General features: G+C 43.5%; 1 protein-coding gene across 5 annotated transcripts in view; it reads left to right on the forward strand.

The window, feature by feature from the left end:
• The first annotated feature begins 3234 nt into the window (after positions 1–3234).
• Positions 3235–20117, forward strand: part of Mgat5 (alpha-1,6-mannosylglycoprotein 6-beta-N-acetylglucosaminyltransferase) — a 321612-nt gene continuing 304729 nt past the window's right edge. For 4 of the 5 annotated variants that reach the window (XM_047544030.1, XM_047544028.1, XM_047544032.1 and 1 more), the window contains exon 1: positions 3235–3637. The gene's annotated coding sequence lies outside the window, so the exon portion shown is untranslated. Of the gene's footprint in view, positions 3638–13186; positions 13347–20117 lie in introns of all 5 variants that reach the window. The other variant, XM_047544029.1, reaches the window with a different exon arrangement.

Below are 20117 nucleotides of genomic sequence, written 5' to 3' on the forward strand. Positions count from 1 at the left end.
GTTTTCTTTTTCATTATTATTTTTTTCATATTTTTATTGGTGCATTATACTTATGGATGATGGTGGGATTTGTTGCTACATATTTGTACATGCACACAATAAAACAATATAATTTGGTCAATATCTTTCCCCACTGGGTTTTCAATCCTGACTTTAATCAGACTAGATAACCCATCCTTGATTTTTTTTCCCCCCCGGAATGAGGTCCTGTGTTTCTTGATTCTAATGTCTGCATCCCTGTGGTTACTTTAGTACTAACAACCAAACTTACTATTATTGGGAGACAAGGAATTTATTTAAAGGAAAGTGGAGAGTAAGGCTCAAAGGCATGCATCTAGAAACAACTCCTTAAACCACATCACAGAACAGGTAAGTTGAAGTTGCTGCCACCTCCACCACTAAGTGCCAAACATCACAGCTTTCCTTGGATGCCTTGGATCGGTCCCTGGGTACCACTGCTAGCAATGCTCCCTAAAAACTTGCTCAGAGGCTTTACCTTCCACTGAGATTATGTAATAGACAATTCTTCCATCCATTAAAGACAGCTAAAGTCCCAGGCAGGAAAAAAATATATATATTTTTTTTAATTTAAAGAGAACTGTTCCAAGACTGAACCACATGGGACTCAAATTTTTAAGATTTACAAACATAAATTGTTACTTATAATTTTCATACAATTTGAATAGGTCAAGAAATGTGGTTTAGAAAAACTGCTTTAGAATAGTTTCTTCCCTGATTTTCATTTCTTATAGGTTGTCTAGAGTGGCAGCATGGTGTAGAAGATTCTGGGTTTGGAGTCACACAAACTTTGGTTTCAATTCTGTTTTGATCTTTATCAATTGTGCCTATCGATGAATATCTTATTTAACTTTTCTAATTCTTGGATGCTGTTTGTATCAAATGTGTATTGTAAAATCTACACATAAATTATTATGAGGATAAAGGTAACACATAGAGATGCTGAAAAACAATGGACTTGATTGTATGGACAGAGATGTTTTCTATAATTATAATTGGACAATTATCTAACATATGGTACCTGTGACAAGTATATGGGAAAACATGGAGCAAAACAGAAGATTTAGCAATACCAACAGACACTGTGGCATTGTTGTGAAATAATCCCTGACATTCCTCTTCTTTTAACCTAACACTTTTTGCTCACAAATGGTATACTGCTAGAAAGGAATCTCTGTTCACTAGGTATGTGCGACCTTGACCATCACCTGTAAAGGCTTTTACTATTGAAATTCCACTGTGTTATTTTCTTCCTAGGTTTGTAACAAAACCTCTCTTGAGAAGACATGATGAAACAGATAACTCCATCCTAGTGAGCATCTTTATGTGTCCTTTGGCAGTTAGTAGTATAATAAATTGCAATCCTAACTGTGGGAAATCACAATTGAGAAAGTATTAATTTCTTCATAGGTGTTGAAAATATATTATTTATATAAATAGGTGGACTTTATAATATAAATATAGAAAATTCATGTGGATACATATGAATTTACAAATTTTATTCTCTCTCCCTATATATACATATATTTTTTGTAAAAGACTTTCTGAGAAAATCATCTGTAATATTCATAAAGTTTAAATGATTAATGTCTTTTAGAAATCTTTAGGCAACCAGGTGGTACAATTTACCACCCTGTGGGAACTTGGCTTCCAAGCGAATCTATAATGATGAGAATCTGTACGATCCATATCCAGCACAGAAAGATCTGGCCACCAGATGTCACCATTCTTCTATTTCCCTCCTGGTGCCTGAAGAGGGCTTGAGACATTTTCTTCCAAGGGATTGAGGGAAATACGTGCCTTGGGATTCCTGGGATTTCAACAAAAGGTCATTTCTTATGAAGAGGAATTGTCCTGCCCATGCAGATTTCCTTGCAGTCCTTGAACACCACCTGGACAGTCCCTTACAGCTGAGGACCCACATGGCTGATATTTTGTGGCTCATCGGATGGGGAAGTATTCCAGTTATTTCCTCCAGGTTGAAGTTAAAGGGAGGACTAACCTCAGGTGCCTAGATCCTCAAGTTCTCTATGCAAGAGAGGTCACAGGATGTGTTAAGGTCCTGGAGTCAGGAGACATCCCTAACCAGCTGTGTGGTCCTGAGAGATCACTTACAATATGAAGATGAATTGAATTGCTTCTAGAGTTTAAAATTTCCACAATCCTCTTTTCTAAGTGCTTCTGCTGCAAATAGTGAGCACCAGGGTAGGGTGATCTTAGTCCAAGAATGAAGACACCCAGGAGGACAGGGAAATGGGATGGAGAAATCCTGCAGAGAAGGTCAGAGAAATTTAAATATAAATGCTCTTAGTGTTGCTTGAAGTAGTGTGACAGGTTAAAACACCTGGAACTTGCTGGGGTTATGAACCTTGTCATTTTCACTCCTTGGTAATTCATCAGCCCACTCTCCCTCCATTACAGATATTACTTAATAAGATTCTATAACGCTTAGCTATGTGAATGTAAGGCACTTTCTCTGGATGTTCAGATTTAATATTTCATGCCATCAGTGTTCTTTGTGGACTTTCAGGGCATGGGATGTGTTTTATTTCTTTTTGAATTTACAACAGTACAATGGTCAGCTATATGTACACAGCATTCATAAAATCAGGGGCAGGAAGCAGGGCAGAGAAAAAGGAATCAAATGCATTATCTATGTGCCTACTATGTGCCAGGTATTGCTAAATACTTTACATTTATTTCATCTTCACAATAAACTCACGAAGCAGTATTTATTATGTTCATAGATAAAACAGCTGAATCCAAATGGGTAAGCGGCTTGCACAAGGTCACAAAAACCAAGTGGCAGAAACTCTTACTGCCTCATTTAATCCATTTTACAAAGGAGGTAACTGAGCCTCAGGACGTTTATTAAAGTTGCTTACACTACTATCTAGTTGAGCCCATAATATCCTCCTCATTGGATTTCACCACTGAAAGATCACAGGCCCTTACAGGCTTGGTTTGCACCACTCTGGAGGATGCGTGGTCATATCAGCATTTGCACACTGCCCCTGACCTTGCTAGAATATTATTTATGGTCATGATCGGTTTAGCTCTCTCATGTCTCCCCTTGGGCTGCGGAATTGAGAGGCTGGAAGTCCTCCTCCACAGGGTTGAGAGTTTGCAGACAGCCCCTGAAAAGCTGGGGCGTTCCGAATTGGCTGAGCGCTCCTCCGGGGAGGGCGGGGAGTTTGCCGAACGTCCCTGGCCGGAATCCCTGCCTCTGCGAGCCGCGAGCTCAGAAGCAGAGAGAAGTTGGAGAGGTCGGGTGGGAGAGCGTTTCAAGAAATTGTGGGCAGAGCCGCTGCCCTGGTCCGCTGTACCCCATAGGATTGTCTCTACCGCGCGTCGGCCGAGTGTGGACGCGCTGTGCGCGGCCCCGCCAGGGCTAGGAGTTTGCAGATCGTCCCTGCCGCGGCCCGCTCGGCGGCGGCCCTGCGGCTCGGCGGCAGCGGCGGCGGCAGCGGCGGCCCCGGGCGCGATCCAGCCCAGGTAGCCGCGCCGCAGGCTCCGGGCGCCGAGACCTGGCGCCCGGCTGCGCCTCGGGCCCCGTGGGCACGGCGGCTGGCGGGTGATCTCGGCTACTGCTGCTGCTGCTGCTCCTGCCCCACAAGAGGTAAGAGCTGCTGGGTCGGACGATCGTGTCGGAGCTCGCCATCCCTGCTGGGAGATGCACACTGAGGGGACCACGGGGGGCGCGGAGAGCTGCGCACGGGTGGGCTGGAGAACCTGCACTGGGGGCGGCACAGCCCCAGGCTTGCCTGCAGCCCCTCCGGGGCTGCGTGGTTTCCCTGGCCGCAGCCGCTTGCGGGTCCCGGCAGTGCAGCCGGGGGGCGCGCCTTGAGGCTCCCACCTGCCCCAGGCAGCCCATCCCAAGGGGAAGATGAAGCCCTTCAGGCCCCGGGTCAAGGAGGCTTGTAAGCTTTACAAGGAACTGTCCAGAGGAGGCTCGGGTGGCACGGGCTGGAGGCGAGCGGCCGGGAATGGCAGACCGGGCGCTCGAACCGTGGAGGAGCCCGATGGGGTCATGCTGCGGGCGTGGGCCGTGCTGGGGTCCCGTGGACTCAGGCATGCAGGGTGGGTTCGGCCATGGGCCAGTCGGGGAGAAGAATGAGGGGGACTGGCTCCGGGCTCCTGCGGAGGAGGGAAGAGGCGGGCAGGCGCTCTGAGCCAGGAGATAGGGGAGGCCCTTCGGGTCCGGGGGCCCCTCGGGGACTACGGGTTGGACCGCGATCCGGCCAGAGCTCTGAGCTCGGCTGCTGGGTCGCAGAGGCTGCAGGAGCAAAGAGCCCACACCCGCGCACACACTCCCGGAGAGCATGCTCAGTGCGGTCCTGTGAACTTCCTGCCGAGTCGCTAGCAGCCCTGGCCCCCAGCTCCAAAAGTTGGGGGCGGGGGGTGCGTGAGTGGAGAGCGCTGCGCCCGTCTGTCGCCCTTCTGTGTCCCTGGCCCCTGCCTTGCCTCTGCCGGACGCGGGTTCTGCTCTCCCCGACCTTCCCTGCGGCTGGGCACCGGGGCGTGGATGTCATTCCCCACTGCCCGCGGCCGTGTGGCCAGAGGCCTGGTAGCGTGGTTGTCTGCCAGGTGGATCCTCTCTCTTTATGCGCCCCTCGCGCGCACGGACCCGGCGCGGCAAGCAGGCTAGGTGGAAGGGGGTGTGTGAGCCTGGGGACGTTCGCGCGCGCACACTCGCTGTCACACACAAAGCCGCGCTTTCGTAGCCACCGTGTCGAAGAGGGAAGGGGTGGCGCTTGCATTGTCCAGCAGCATTAAGAACAACAGTCGAACGCCTCTGGGCTGCACTGGATCAGGTGATGCGTATGGTTTTCTGAGATGCCCGAGTGGAGGTCTAAGGCCCGGTACTTCTGGCGCTGCCCGCCAGGCCCAGCAAAGACAGGTCGCCACCGTTTGCACCCGGCCCTGCTGGACCAGTTAGGAAAGATTGGGCATTACTGGGGCTGTAGAATTAGTGGGGAGGCAAACTGAGGTTAGTATGGTATTCTGGTTGGATGGCAACACTACATCTGTAAATATTCAAAGTGTTAAGAATAAGATCTTGTTCTAATGGTCTGCAAGTGGAGAGCAAGTTAATTAAACTCAATACTCCTCAGCTCTTTGTCAGGACCTGAGCAACTTGGTTGATTTTTACTCCTATCCTCTCCCTGATACTGGCCTCTGTGTCACCCACATTTTGAGTCTTGACGCTGGATCAGAACTCTTGTCTGATCTAAGAAAATAACAAAACAGTTTTTCCTGAAGGGCAAACCATCTCAATTCATTCATCCGAATGGATTTTCACCCCTTTCTTCTTTACTATAAATTATTTTTGTACTGATTGTCCAGGGCTGAGATGGGCATCCTTAAATTTGTTTGACAGTGTTAGGATCAGAGTAAAGCTCCTCCTTTTAGAGGACTTGATAGTTTTCTGCAGTTTTCAACTTAATGTGCATGCGATCAACTTGTTGAGGGGGACCCCTGAAAATCGAGGTGGGAAGAGAATGACCTTTTTGCCCTTTTTAGGGACTGAACTAGGGGAAGGAAGTTGCTCTGCCAGTCTACTGTTTGCAGTGGAACTAGGTGTCTGGGGATAGGGCTTGGACATTTTCTTTCCTCTCCTTCCTTGTTCCTGCCTGAACTTCCTGGCTCTGGGACGCTTGTGACTGGAGTCACTAGGAGAAAGAGTCTATGGAGTTTTGCAGGATTTGCAACCACCCAAATGGCAGTGTTTGTTTTAAGGTGAACTGCAATGGCAGGAGAGCTGCTAGTCTCTGCCCAGATCTATCAGGGGTATCTGTGTTTCTGTCCCAGCTGCTGCAAAGCAGCTCACTGGCCTTTTGATCTCCTAAGCAGTGTGCATTTCAAGTGCTTTGTGTTGGGAAGTGTGAATACTGTATTCATTTATATACATACACACAACCGTATAGATTTTTATAAAGGAGTGTGTGCATATGTGTGTGCATATGCAGTGTTCTCTGGGAGAATCTGGAAGCTGGAATGGGCCTTAAGAGATCACATGAATTCAGATTTTCTCCATTCCCATTCAGTTTTCTCAGTTTAAAAATAACCAACCACCCTTCTGCCTACCTGGCCTCCAAAGGCATTGAAATGCCAGAGTCCCCCCTGTGGTCTCAGCTGTGGGGTGTGGTGGGGGGAGGCTTTGGCTTCTCCCCTGAAAAGTATAGCTGCTCAGGACTTGTCCCAGATAACACTGACTTTTCCCAATGTTCCACAGGTTTGGGGATCCAAGTCACTGCAGGGTCACCACAGAATAAATTTTGGCAGGTAACAGGCAGTGACATGTGTACCCTGCAGAGATGCCTGGAAAATCACAGAGAATAGTCATCCGTACAATCTGGGCTGGGAAATTTGTACCCTTTTTCACTCTGTGGTCATCCTGCCTGGGATTTTACCCCTTTCCAAAAGGCTTAAAGAGTATCAGGGACTAATTTTTTTTTTCCCTGTCCTCCTGTTTGTCCTATCCTCTTGACTCTAGGAGGGGTGGCGGGCTGGGTGGGGTGGCATTCTGTGTTGATGCTATTATAGTAAGTCTCAGGAAAGTGGTTCCTTCAGTTTTGTCTCTGGAGGGTTGCTATGGTGACTGTCAGTTTGTAGAGGGATCCTTGTGCCAGAACAGGTGATGGATAGTTTTGACCAAAGGCAAGTATGTATGTTCCAGAATACAGGTACTTAAAAAAGGGAGGAAATAATTTTATATTGGGAAGGGGCAGAATTGCTTTGTAAGTGACAGTTGAGCATTTGAAACTTGTCAGTACAGGTTTTACTAGGCTGCCTTTAAAGTTAATAATTGCTTTTTTGAAGTACAGAGTCACTCTTAATAGTAAGAATGTGGCTATACTTTGAAATTTCTTTTTGAAATTGAGTAAAGATCTTCTCAGTCCTTAAAGTTTTCTAAAATTTCTCAACTAAGCTATTTTCCTATATGCACTTTACATCCAGCGTCCATATCACTAACCCAAACACATTTGTGACCAAGATGCTGGCTGCAGGTGCATTCAGTATTTATCCAGCCTTTACCATGCGTCATGCATTCTGTCGCTCAGGATGAAGATGTCCTTTCTTTGAATTACTTTCTCACTTTTAATTTATCTGACCTTCTCTTTCAGTGTGTTAATGCAAACTAATAGCTAATAGCTCTTGGAAAGCCGCCAAGGTGAGTCCCAGGAGACTTTAGTACTGTGACCATACTCTCAGCTGTTAGAGTGGGGAGTTAAACTGTGTTTGCCCATTTAGGCTGTTTTATTTTTTCCATTGTCAGAATTAAATGCACCCTTCACTGACTTTGTCAGTTCTGTATGTTGTATCCATGCATAGGAAGAGTTGAAGGAATCTGCTCTCTTGTCTACACACACAGCCTTCTGGAATGAGAGCAGGGTTTTCCTCTTGGGGCTCCTTGTCTAGTCTCAAAAGTGCAGAGAGGCAAGGGGTATAAGCTATTGTGTCAGGTTTGGAGGGAGCAGTTTTCCTTGTAAATTGGCACTGACTCTTTGTCATCTCCACTGTCAGACCTGTGTTAATGCCAGCTGGACCTTGGTCCTGCTGAGGATGGCTAAGGAACACTTCTCCATCCCATTGTCCGTGAGCTCAGGGGTGAGGTATAGCCCAAATACTTTGTTACTAGTAAGAGTTTAGTATTGCTGTTTGCAATAGATTTAAGAAGTTAGCCTTGCAGTGTTATCCCTAGAATAACAACAGCTCACTTTTTTGTTTCTTCTGTGGTTGTGGCTGGCCCTGCAGGGGCATGTACCTGCCCCTACTCCTATCGTTTTGAACTCCTTAGAGTTGTAGTTCTGCACATGAACTCCCTACAGGTCCTGTCATGCCGGTATAAAATGCTTTTTGTAAGCATCCCACATAAGAAAAGTTTTCTACTCTGACAGTTCTGGTTCTTTTCTACATCTCTCTCTCTGCCGTGAAAGTATGTTGTATTAGTGATTGTCACTGAGATTATATGTCTTGGTAGAAAAATGTCAAGAACAGGTGGTCAAGAAAATAAGAATAATGGTGATGAAAAAGGTTCGTCTTCCATACTTGACATTATTCTATATGCTTCCTTTGTATTATTTCATTTAATCCTCACTACAACTCTGAGGCAGAGACTGTTGTTGCTCCCAGTTTTTATACATACATTGCAAGGTCATGAAATCTGGCCAAAGCCTTGAACAGCTTCAGGAGGCAGAGTGAGGATTTGAACCCAGAGCCCATGCTTGCTGGGCCACGTCTAATTACTAAGGCTGTCAAGGATGTCCTGAACTCATCAGGGCCTCCTTTACAACCCGAACCAAGAAGTCTTAAGACATTTGGGGTTTGGAAGGGATAGCAGTAAGGTCCTTCTGGATCCCCTTTCTGTCCAGCTGAGGACACAGAGTTGCAGAGAGTTTGAAAGATTTGCTCACCAGCCGGCAGAAGTGGCAAATCTGAGCCTTAGCCCTGACCCTGAGTCCCATGGGAACAATTGATAACAATGTGTGCCTGCTTTGTTTATAGAGATGTTCCAGGAAGAGAATGTGCTGGACTTTGGGTCTTCCTAGAGTCCCAGGTGGGCTCACATCCAGCTTCATTTTGGAATATGGTGGGGGAGTAGATGGGAGTAGCAGAATTCCCTCCCCATCCTGGGCTGGGACTATGTAAGTGAATTTTGTCCCTCTGAGTGATGTGTACTTTCTTCCTGTCCCTATTAAATTTGACATCTTTTTTATTTTTTTTCCTGGGGATTGAGCCCAGGGCCTCCCATATACTAGGCATGTGGCCCTGTACCACTGAGCTACATCCCCCCAAAACCCCTTTTCAAATGCACACCCTTAAATTTTATTTTGAGGCAGGATCTTGCTTAAGTTGCTCAGGCTGACCTTGTTTTGCAATCCTCCTGCCTCAGCCCCAACACAGCTGGGATTACAGGTGAGTTGCTGGGGTTACAGGTGTGCTCCACCCTGGCAGTCTGACATTTTAAGGAATACTGTCTGGGCTGAATTTTATGTTTCACTCTTATTAATTAAGTCTCTCCATGTATCTTTGGGCTCCTAGATCCTCTAGGCATTGATTTTTAGGAGCACAGGGTGATGGGGCAGTGGTGTCAAAACTGTTCCTTAACTGACTAGTAAATGTTGCCTGTGAAGGCATCCCGACATTGTGGGGAACCCTAGAAAGAGAGTAGAGGCCCTGAGAGATGTTCCCCGACACCTGAGGTTACCCACTTGGTGGAGTTTTGCTGCTGGGCATACCAGTGGGCTCCACTTCCTTTCCTTCTAGTCCCTTCTTGTGCTCAGGATTGCAGCAGGCATCAGTGCTTTCACCTGCTCCTGACTTCAAAATGTTTCTGCTCAATAAGTAGAACTTAGCTGCTCAAGGGGTTTGGATTCCCTTGAGCAGCTTTGTGGTTAGGGCCTACTCCAAAGAGTTAAGTTCAGTTATGAAGACAAATGCAAATGTCGAATACATTGAATCAGCCTGTGTGACCACTTTGAGCCTCAGGTTGAAAAGTAAGGGGGTTGAATGAACTCCAAATATCTGTTCAGTCCTGCTGTTGTCTGATCCCTATACATGTGGCAAAAGAGGTATAGAATAAAACAATTCCCATATTGAATGACAATAAAAAAAGATTGAGAGAACATTTAAGTTGGTTTTGCCCTTGAGTAAACTCCCTTGAGCAGACAGTGAAATTTTTACCATAGAACCAACCCTTTATTATCACTATCTTTTGGGATGTTTACTTTTATATGTTTAGAAATGAAAAGTCTTGGTCCTGACTCAGCTTAGAAATAACCTGTCTTCCTCTAGTGAAGCTGTTCCCCCCCACACACACTTAGGAAATTGAAGGCCAAAGACCAGAAGGTGACCAGGCTCACAAAATTCTGTGGTCTGTGCCACAGCATCCTGGGAAATGTGACTTGGTGTTAACACTACCACGAGCCAGGCCAAATCCTGTTTACATGACTTCTGTGCTTCCCTGTGAAGCAACTACATTTAAAGGATAAGGGTTTTATGTCAATCTCCTTGCAGCTGCTTTTTTTTCTTTTTTAAGCCATCTGTTATTTTCAACTCTGATTTTTTTTTTTTTTTTTTTTTTAACTAGTATTCATACAGATGAGGAGTTTCCTAAATGGATTCTGTTACGCATCTTGTTCAGGGAAGCACTCTCTGGTGCCCATTAATCTCGTCTTTCTATTTTCCTTTGGCGCCTTTCTTAGTATTTCTGTTTGATATCTTTCTGTCATTCCCTCTCCTATGATTTTTTTTTTCTTTAGGTACTGGGGATTGAACCCAGGGGCACTTTACCACTGATCTACATCACCTGTTTTTTGTTTTTTGCTTTTAAATTTTGAGTCAGGGTCTGACTAAATTGCTGAGGCTGGCCTTGAACTTGTGATCCTCCTGTGTCAGCCTCCCAGCTCACTGGAATTACAGGCTATGCCAACATACCCAGCTCCCTCTACTGTAATTTTTAGAGCTAGCAGGGGTAGAGGCAGAAAAATGTGTGTGTGGGGTGGTATAGGGGAAGGGGAGCTTTCCTCCATCCCCTGTCCCAGTGATGTACATCATGAGGTCTCTGCAGTCCTGTGAAGACCCTTGCAAGCACAGCATCAATCTCCTCTATCTGGATTGTTTTCTCCCTTTAATGCAATTCTAGTCTCCTCTAAGAATGATACATCCTCCCCTCTTTTCTTTGATTTTTAACTATTATGCTTGCCAGATTTAAAGGTGACATTCATTGTTAAGTGGGTAGTCTACACTGCACATTATTTATTTTGTATGTGCAAATATCATTCTCTTGGGTAAATGTAGTCACCTCTCTTCTCAGGCCTTAATTGTAATTCAAATGTTCAAGAACTCCCACAAGAGCAAATTTCCCCCTCTAGGCTTGTTAAAAAAAAAATACATCTGGCCCTAAGAAATCCACAGAAAGGAGTTTGGAACTCTAGTAGGCACAGACTGGGAGCTCATTGCCTGGCACAGGGCCTGGCATGCTGGAGTCACGAGACAAGCCTGCTGGTATGGCCCGTGAGTGAATGAGGACTCTGGCAGGTGAGGCCTCTGAGCTGTCCTGCCATCTCCCCGTGGGCTGGCTCTGTGTTCCCAGACTGGCTTCTCATACGTCAGATGATGTATCACTCAGCTTCTCCTGCACCGGGGATGTGGGGGGTTCTACTAGTGTTCCTTCCTAGCTGGCTCAGCAGACTCTAGCTTCTTTAATCTAGCCTTACAGATATTCTTGGGCGAGTTCCTAATTTTGAGGTCCTGTGTGATCTTTGTGCCTTTATAAAGTTCAGTTTTTCAAGTCATTTGTGGACTTTTTGTAGATATTTTTTCCTTCACAGTGTGTGTAATATACATGGGCTCAAGAAGATCAACAAATTGAAACTCTGTATGTGTGTATGTTCATACATAACCAGGGTTTTACCTTATTGTCATCTACAAAAAAATGGTGAGAGCAGTAAGTATTGTAGTTCAGGTCTGGAGTAGCATCGTATCAATGAAGTTCCCAGAGTTTCTGTGGACTTCTTTAGTAAGACCTTTCCACTAGTCATAAGTAGGGGTGCTTAGAGATACTGAGGATGATGCTTTTTATTGTTCTTTTCTATAAAGTGTACTCAGAGTTTTTCCATGATTTGTGTTGCTATTTCTATCGTATTGCCTTTTCTGTAACTGCCCCTATAACCAGAATCAGATACAGCTTTCCATTTTTGATGCTATGTCTGGTTAATAATCTCCCAGTTCCAGAAATTATTCTGCTCAGTTCTGTGGCTTCAGAGGGATTTTTTTTTTTCTTTTTGGTACCAGGGATTGAACATAGGGGCACTTTACCACTGAGCCATATCCCCAGCCCTTTTATTTATATTTTATTTAGAGATAGAGTCTCACTGAGTTGCTTAGGCCCTCACTAAGTTGCTGAGGCTGGCCTTGAACTTGTGATCCTCCTGCCTCAGCCTCCTCTGCCTCTGGGATCACAGACGTGCACCACCGTACCCAGCTAAGGGGAACTTTACTGCTTCCTTATTGTTAGATTAAGTCATCTTTCTGTTGCTGCTGTAACAACAACAAACCCAGTGGCTTAAAGCAATACCCACTCACTTTTAATTCTGTAAGTGAAAGATCTAATAGGAGTCTCACCAGCTAGCATCAGGGTGTGTTGACTCTATGGGAAATCCATTTCCTGCCTTTTCCAACTCCTAGGGGTTGCCTGAATTCCCAGGTTTGTGTCCCCTTCTTCAGCAGCACCAACCCTGAGGTAAGACCTGTACTCTACTCCCAGGCTGGTTCTATGAAGAAAGCTGGGAAAGGTTCTTTGCTTTTATGGATCCAAGTGATTAGATTAGACCAATTGGGATAATCCACGGTAATCACCCCATCTGAAGGTCCTTAATTTAATCACATCTGTCCTGTAAGGCAATATGATCATAGGTTCCAGGGATTCTGCTATGAATATCTTCAGGGACCATTTTTCTACTTACCACAGTCCTCAAAAATTCTTTGAAAGGAAATGGTTCTTTACCCTTTATGAAAACTAGCTATTCTTTTTTTTTTTATGAAGGAGTTTAACTGTTACAGGAAATTTACCCATTTCCTTGTTCCTGTCTTTTTGAATATAGTCACATCAACTGTTTGCAAAGCACACTAGTATCTAAATAAGTTTTGAGTTCTGCTAAGGCCAGACAGTGAGCCAAGTACTCCTACATGTTCCATATTATGTAATTGTCCCCCACCCTGTTATTACAATGAGGAAACTGATGTGTGTAGCAAACTTGTTCAGGGTCACATAACCAGAAGTAGCAAAGCCAGGGTACAAAAGCCTGCTTTTCAAAATTCTTCTTTCTTTTCATTCTGCTTTTCTGCCTTACAAGTGATTACGGACAGTGAAAATGAGCAATGGTAATGGAAAAACTTGAAATAATGTTAAATCTCTCTGTTTGTGCCAAGGTGATAATAAACAATAAATATTGCGGGTGGTAGATTGTTTGCACTAATGGTTAAAGGCCTGCCTATGGCCACATTCATTGCCTAGTAGCTTTGCGGTTCTTCCTCCTTCCGGTTCCCCACCACTGGGATTGGTTATGTGACCCGTAGAATGTTAGTAAATGCTGTGTATTAACAGTTCTAAGAGTTCCTATGTGTTTTTGATTGCCTCTGTCAATTCTGTGATTGTTCTCAGATCTCTGCCCCCACCATGAGAATATGCCCAGACTAGCCCAGAGGGGTAAGCCAGGATCTGCAGGCTGATTCCATCCTAGACCATCCAGCCTCCTCCTGACCCATCAACTGCTCACAGTCTCCTGAGCATGTCTGGCCTAGATCAGCTCAGCCTGGCCTAGGTCAGTAGAACCACCAGTCTGACCTGTACCTTTGTGAACACACAGTACATGATTGTTTTAAGTCACTGAGTTATGGAGAAATTTGCAGTAGTTGATACACAGCTCATATTAGATATTTGAATAACTTAAGAAGTAATTTTAATGTCCTTTGGAAGATCATTTTGTATTGTAACTAATTAATATTCTTTGAAGATTGTACTTTTAGCTCTAGGAATGTCTTATGATATCTGCCCTTTCCCCCTTTTTAGCACATTGAAGTTCATTAAATTCTCACTAGTTTCACTCAGAAGCAGACTTATTCTCTGTTCTCAAACAACTAAATTTTATTTATTTATTTTATTTTTACTTCATCTGCTTTTTTTTTTTTTTTTTTTTTTTTTAATATGGTGCTGAGGATCAAACCCAGTGCCTCACATATGTTGGGTGAGCAATCTACCACTGAGCCACAACCCCAGCCCCAACGATTTTTTTTTTAACTCTTCTATTATGGTAGCTTTTGACTTGAATCTACAGTAACAAAATATATTGACTCAGAATTCACATATGTAACAACAAGTAAAGTTTTATGAAACAGTACTTACCTTTATTACTGTGATGTCCCCCAATATATTCTATTCTCTTTTTATTGGCTTACAAAATGCAGATGAGGGATCAGCAGACTATATGACCAGTTGCCCCTGTTGTAAATAAAGCTTTATTGGAATGCGGCCCTCCCACTTGTTCTTGTATTACTTATGACTGCTTTCACATTACATTTGCAGAGATGAGTCATGGTGACCAAGAAGTGCCTGATTTATTCTCTGACCCTTAAAGGAAAACTTTTCAGACTCTTGTACTGGGATGATTTTATGTGACTCTCCATTTGGAAGTGACCCTGAGTAGTTCTGATATAATGCAGATGCGGAAAACTAACCCTTCTCCCATGCCAAACTCAAACTTCTTCTATTTACTTAGACCCAGCAGTTAAGCTTTTGCTATTTAACGTTATACCTGATTGGCTTGCTTAGGAAACTTTTCAAGCATTTCTAAAGTGTTTGATTATAAGTAGTGTTATGCCTCCCCCCTTTTAATTTAAATAAGGCTTTCTAGTGGAAACTAATTGGAATTAAAATGGACACAAATTCTATTCAAGTGCTAGTTATTTATTCATTAGATTCCAGCAGGGCCTTTTTTTTTTGTGATATAATGGAGTCCATTAGTGGAAGAGGTAGAGAAATAGTGATCCTGGCTTCTTTTAAGAACATCTCTTTGGCAAGTGGTCCTTATTGCCACATTTCTGAATTAGGGTGGTATTATTTCTGAGCATAATACAATTTAGAGACATTAAATTATGAACTTTTGCAGTTGAACAGACTTTGGAAAAAATTTTCTTTTCACTCAGACCTAATTGGGTCCTTAAAGGCCAACTTTCCTCAATACCTATATTTTCCAAGCCTGTTAAGGAAGGGCAACATGGTTATTTATGTTGTGAGGCTCATGGGATTGATGACCAAGAGCTGACTTCAGAATGATCTGGATAGGTCTTTTTAGAATCTGAAATGCCAAATGAAGAATGGCCACTGACCCATTTCTGTATTGGCATTGAGGGTAGAATCAAAATAAATGAGCTTTGACTATAGCATGAAGAGCTTAGGTAAGATCTGACAGACCTTCCCCAAGGAACATAGCTTCTTTGACAGTAGAGTAAGTTTCGTTGAGCATTTCTTTTTTGGTGGGTATCAGGGATTGAAGTCAGGGGCACTTGACCACTGGGCCACATCCCCAGCTCTATCTTATATTTTTATTTAGAGATAGAGTCTCACTGAGTTGCTTAGTGCCTTGCTTTTGCTGAGGCTGACTTTGAACTCACTATCCTCCTGCCTCAGCCACCCCAGCCACTGGAATTACAGGCATGCACCACTATGCTAGGCCCCTTGAGCATTTTTGATGTTGCTGCTGCCCGCTTAGTTCAGGTGGGTGGCCTTCCCTCCATGTGGTTGGGTGTGGGTAATTAATAAGAATTCTTCTGGGCACCAGCAGGAGAAACCTGTTGGAACTTGTTGCAACCAAAGGGAGAATTCACATCAGGGACTGGGAGAGGGTCCAGGAGCCATCTGTATCCTGGAATCCAGGCTCTGGGAACCCCAGAATCCTTTTGACTACTCTTACTTCTTTCTGCCTGGCTGCTTATTTTCCCTCCCCACCATATTCTGCTTTCCTTGTCCCAAGGGCAGAATTCTGGGTAAAGGTACCTGCTAGACAAGTCTAAGCTTTCTCTTGTTGTGCCTGCTCCAGTTACCTAGGGAGTGTCCTGTTTGTGCCAATTTGGAATCACCCAGAGGTAGGCACGGGTAGGACCTGAAGATATGATTCTAGCCTCAGACCCTACAGTATTGTAGGCATTTCAGAAATATGTGAGGGCAATTTTCATTGTCATTCATTGAGAGTTGCTATAGCATTTATTGGGTGAAGACCAGGAATGCTGTTTTATATAGCTTTTCATCACTCTGACCAAAATATCTGACAAGAACAACTTAGAGAAGGAGAAGTTGATTTGGAGCACATGGCTTCAGAGGCCTCAGTCTTTGTCAGTTAGCTCCAAGACAGAAACATCATGGCAGAAGGGAATGGTGGAGGATTGCTGCTCAATTCATGGCAGCTGGAAAGCAGAGAGGGGAAAGGGGGATGGGTGGAGGGAGAGGAAGATGATGGGAACAAGGATAGAATAAACCCAGGACATGACCCCAGTGACCTATTTCTATCCATTTGATGGATTACTCTACTGATCAAATGGATTAACCACTGATGAAGTCAGAGCCCTCTTTATCTAGTCATTGCCTAAAAGCCTTGAATCTTTCTGCACCATACTTTTAACACATGAGCTTTTGGGGTACATTTCAGATCCAAACCATTATAGATGTTAAACATCTTTATGGGAAGAATAGTTTTGTACCACAAGCTGTATGCTACAACTAGATTATCATGGGCAAGCAAACCTCAATCTATACTAACTTCCAAATAAACATCATTTTTGCACATTTTAAATAGGCATTGACTTTTCCAGTCAATGAAGAAAAAGATTGCTCTCTGTTTTGTTGGGGAAGTTACCGTTGGAGATTCATACCACCCATATAGCATTCCCTCACCTGTCACAGTTCATATTTACATTTGCAGCTGCAGCTGATTTTTTTTTTTATATTAAAGTACCAGCATCTAACAATGCTGTTATGTCTGCTAGAGTGATCCTGCCCAACTAATTGCATATTGAAATACATCAGGTTTGTCATAGGTTACTTTTATTTCCATTTAAGTTATTCTTATAGCATTCAGTAAATATGTTTGAAACTGTCTAGGTAGTTTATGTAATAATTTGACTTTTGATAGTAAAAGACCATTGGAAGTATGCTATAAGCTAGAGACTTCAGACACAGTGCTAGGGGGAGATGGTTTGTAGAATAACTTTTCCCTCCTAGTCCAATTCTTCAGCTGAATTACTACTCCTGACATCAAGCATTTTAAAAAAACAACCTGTGACCCATACATTGGATGCATCAGTAAGAAGGAATATAGATGTTGGTCCCAGTCACACTGCTCCTCTCCCAGTCACACCTGCCTGTGGTAGACTCTCCTGGGTGCAAACCTTCTGCTCTCCCACATATGGGTTTAATTGTTCTTTTTGGACAAAGACTTTCTTGTGGGTATCTTCATCATTCTGGAAAAACCATAGGAGCAGGAGGCTATATTAGTCCACTTTGTGCTACTACAACAAAATACCTGCTGATTGGTAATGTATAAAGAGGTTTATTTGACTCACATTTCTGGCGGCTGGGAAGTCCAAATAGCATGGTGCCAGCATCTGGTGAGGATCCCCTGAATGCATCAGAACATGGCAGATGGCATCGCATAGCAAGAGCACATGGTGAGAGTGTGTGAGAGAGCTCACATGATGAAAAAGGAAGCAAGAGAGCGTGAGCTGAGAAAGCCAAACTCACTTTATGAGCCAGACTCACACAACCTATTCTCATGGGAACGAATCCAGTCCTATGAGACCTGACCACTCTTTTAAGACAGCATTAATCCATTCTCTAGGGTGGAGCCTCCTCCACTGATTACCTTAAACTGGGCCCTTCCTGCACTGTCCATTTCTACCACTTGGACACTGGGGGGACAAACCATTGTGAAATCATAGCAAGGATGAAATCAGGTTATCACATGAGTTTCATATGAGCTGCTGTAGCCCACTGTGCAAGCTTCCAGGGGATCCGTGAGCTTTCATGGCAAGTTATTATACTTTGGTGTTTACTAACTTCTAGCAGAATTTAGCAGGTCCTTCAATTATTGTTTTTTGAACCCAGGGACACTTTACCACTGAGCTACATCCCCAGTTCTTTTATTAAGACTGGGTCTCATCAAGTTGCTGAGGCTGGCCTTGAATTTGTAATCCTCCTACCTCAACCTCCCAAGTCACTGGGATTACAGGCATACACCACTATACCCTGCTGCAATTCTTTCACTTTTAAATATTGGCCTCAAATTACTGCAGTATGAGTGTTATTTGTGACTTTTTCACCAGTAGGTATCCAATATTTTGATTTCACACTCTACATGGTTAGGAGATATTTTAAAATACCAATACTCATTGCCACTTGGAAATTATGGTGGTTGTTAAACCTGCCGCTAGACAGTGTTATTTAATGTGCTAAGTAAACAAGTACATGTATTACTGTATCACAATTAAAAAATATTTTGGTAACTATTTAAATATAATTGATTTCCTCTGTGATCCTATGTATTTTATGCATTGAAAAAAATCATTCTGTGAAGGGATCCATATGCCTCTTTGGTCTGCCAGGGAGGTTGCGGTATAGAAATTGTAGAGCATTGTGAAGCATTCAGGATACACACAACCCACTGCTCCCCTGTCTCTCCCTGTCATCAGGAGTCCATGTCTTTCTTGGCTTTCCCCAAGGCTGTCAGGTAAGGGTTTGGAGTGGGTATGGGCTTATCTCCAGCTGGCTCCTTTTCTTCTTAGACTTGGTCAACCAGTTGAGCTCTATCTGTGACTCACTCTTCTATCATATTTTGAGGAAGCAAGTTTGTTAGAACATTTCCCCGGCAATGTAGCATTTTCCTAAAAACATACCGATTATCTGAATCCTAACCAGAAGCATGATTTCTGCTTCAGTTTTTCAAGGGGAGAAAGACCAGACATTGTACAGGAAAATTCCCTGTATACAGACCAACCCTATTTATTTATCTCTTCATACGCTTCAGAGTTACATAATAACCAACACAAGGGTAAACATTTCTCTTGTCCAAGAAATGTTTTACAAATGGCCCCCTGTGTGTGAGTGTGTGAGTGTGTGTAGGGGGTTATGTGTATATATGGCTTATGTGGGGGAGGAATGGTCTCTAAAGATTAGGACTTGGGGTGGAGGTAGACAGTTCTATAGGTATGTACTTATCTTGGTTGCTAATTTTCTACCCAGTGAGTCCAACTTGCAAGGTGCTGTGCTGCAGCTATAACTGGATTTCTGGAGTGGTGTCAGCCCATTTCTGTTTCTAGAAACGTCTGCTGATAGGAAGTAACTTTGCCACTATTCCTTGCTGCCCTTCTGACACGAAGCCATTGTTGTAATGCCAGAAGCATGTTTTTCTTCTCATACCTTCTAAGTCTGTGTTTAGAGCATGAAAATGCTGAACATTTCCTTTCTAATTCTTTAGAAGTTATAGTAGGCAGGGACCTTCACATATTCAACACTAATAGCTTGGACAACCGTGTGAGATGATAATGGGAAGAATAACTTTTCATTCTTTGTTTCTAAAAATATTATGCTGAAGATTGAGATGAAGCAGTCTCATGTTTTTTCCTTCATTTTTCTATGGACCTGGTTATTGCTCACATTTCTCCTTGAGTACAAGTCACCCCTTAAAAAGTTGGAACAGTCTCATTTTGCTTTATATTGTTCCTGTTCCTTTGAGACAAAGAGAACATATGTGTATTGAACAAGCTTAGCAAGGGAGTGACAGCATCTCATCTCTCTCTCTTTCTCTTTCTCTCTCTCTCTTTTTGATAAGTGGTAATAACAAAATTCTATTGTTTCCTGAACCACTGATTGATAGTACAGATTCATGTACAAGATTGTGAATATGATTAGGCCTCACTTTTAAAGTGAGGTATCTGATTTTTTTTTTTAAAACAAGCTGTCCTATCATGGGATCTATATGGCTAACTTTCTGGCTTGAGAAAGTAAGAAACTTACCACAGTTGATTAAGAGGTGGTGATGGCACTCACTCAAAGGACCTTTTCACCCTGTGTATTCTGAACCATATTCACTTGGCCTATAGAGGTTTGATTCAGGTTGAATTTTGATCTGAACCCCACCCTTTGTGGATTGAGTAAATAATTCCAGAAGATCTAGAATGTAGGAATTTAAATATCCATGAAGGAGTCATCTCCAGGTCAGGTGGATAATGAAACTAATGTGCAGCTGCTGGACACAGGTAGATCTCATTCCTATTTTTTAGACATTATCACAATAAAAAATGGGAAATATAGGCCCTTTATTCAACTTGACAGGAAAAGATGAGTCCATGATGTATATGGATAAACACTTTTTCCCGAGAGTTGACGGGCATGGAAGCGGGTGTTCTGGGGAACACTAGGTATGCTGGGATCAAGCTTTGTGCATACTAATTTCATGCTTGGGACTGTCTTGTAAGCTAGATTCCCTTATTTTCATTGAGTAAACTTGAGACTGTGTGAAGAGTCTTGTCTGCAGTGACTCCTG

The sequence above is a fragment of the Sciurus carolinensis genome, chromosome 3, assembly GCF_902686445.1.
Source record: "Sciurus carolinensis chromosome 3, mSciCar1.2, whole genome shotgun sequence".
Classification (NCBI taxonomy): Eukaryota; Metazoa; Chordata; class Mammalia; order Rodentia; family Sciuridae; genus Sciurus; species Sciurus carolinensis.